This window comes from Micropterus dolomieu, unplaced genomic scaffold (assembly GCF_021292245.1).
Source record: "Micropterus dolomieu isolate WLL.071019.BEF.003 ecotype Adirondacks unplaced genomic scaffold, ASM2129224v1 contig_1657, whole genome shotgun sequence".
In the NCBI taxonomy this organism is placed as follows: domain Eukaryota; kingdom Metazoa; phylum Chordata; class Actinopteri; order Centrarchiformes; family Centrarchidae; genus Micropterus; species Micropterus dolomieu.
The window spans coordinates 1-1090 of NW_025730647.1; the positions used below are offsets into that span (position 1 = coordinate 1).

Genomic DNA, 1090 nt, shown 5'->3' on the forward strand with positions numbered 1-1090 from the left:
CGCAATTCATTTTGTCCCACCTAAAAGGACACACCCCCTTCTTGCGGCCATCGGGACCCTGGGCATTACTCAACACGCTGCCACTCTCTGGGCAAACTGCCAAAGGAACCGGGGGCCCGTGAACATTTACACTGCCGCAAGCATACGCAGACAGACTGTGCACGCAGCCCGGGACTCCTTCCTTTTCCTTTGACATAATAACAGGGGAGAGCGCGAACGCAGTCCCCCACTACCACAAATTATGCAGTCGAGATTCCCACATTTGGGGAATTCGCAGGGGTCAGCACAACCGGAGTGCAATGGCTAAGCCTCGCCCTGGGTGAACCACCTTCTTGATCATGGTATCTCCCCTGCCAGGTAAGTATGAGTTGAAAGTGTCAGAGACAGGGTGGGCGGTCCCAGACACAGCACTCTGGCTGAGGGTGCCTACAACGCATAATCCCAGAGGTCAGAGTCTTTCTGCCTCTGAAAAAGCAAACACGTCCGCGGAAAAGCCTAAAACCCAAGCATGCTAGCAATGGAAGCATGCCTGTGGGACATTTCTTCCACAAAGAAAGAACAATCTCAGAGAGGCCAACACGCAATTCATTTGTTCTTTCTTTTCCTTTGACATAATAACAGGGGAGAGCGCGAACGCAGTCCCCCACTACCACAAATTATGCAGTCGAGATGCCCACATTTGGGGAATTCGCAGTGTCTTTCTGTCTCTGAAAAAGCAAACACATCCGCGTAAAAGCCTAAAACCTAAGCATGCTAGCAATGGAAGCATGTCTGGAGGACATTTCTTGCACAAAGAAAGAACAATCTCAGAGAGGCCAACACGCAATTCATTTTGTCCCACCTAAAAGGACACACCCCCTTCTTGCGGCCATCGGGAGCCTGGGCATTACTCAACACGCTGCCACTCTCTGGGCAAACTGCCAAAGGAACCGGGGGCCCGTGAACATTTACACTGCCGCAAGCATACGCTGACAGACTGTGCGCGCAGCCCGGGTCTCCTTTCTTTTCCTTTGACATAATAACAGGGGAGAGCGCGAACGCAGTCCCCCACTACCACAAATTATGCAGTCGAGATTCCCACATTTGGGGA

The 1090-nt window shown here is 51.9% G+C and overlaps 1 non-coding gene and 2 pseudogenes across 1 annotated transcript; all 3 read right to left on the reverse strand.

Annotated features, from left to right (window-relative positions):
• Window positions 1-201: 201 nt before the first annotated feature.
• Window positions 202-365, reverse strand: LOC123964312. The gene has a single exon (XR_006823406.1). It is a non-coding gene; the product is annotated as a U1 spliceosomal RNA (small nuclear RNA).
• A 253-nt stretch (window positions 366-618) lies between these two features.
• On the reverse strand, window positions 619-769 carry LOC123964313 (annotated as a pseudogene).
• Window positions 770-1022: 253 nt separating this feature from the next.
• On the reverse strand, window positions 1023-1090 carry LOC123964315 (annotated as a pseudogene; the record flags this gene model as incomplete).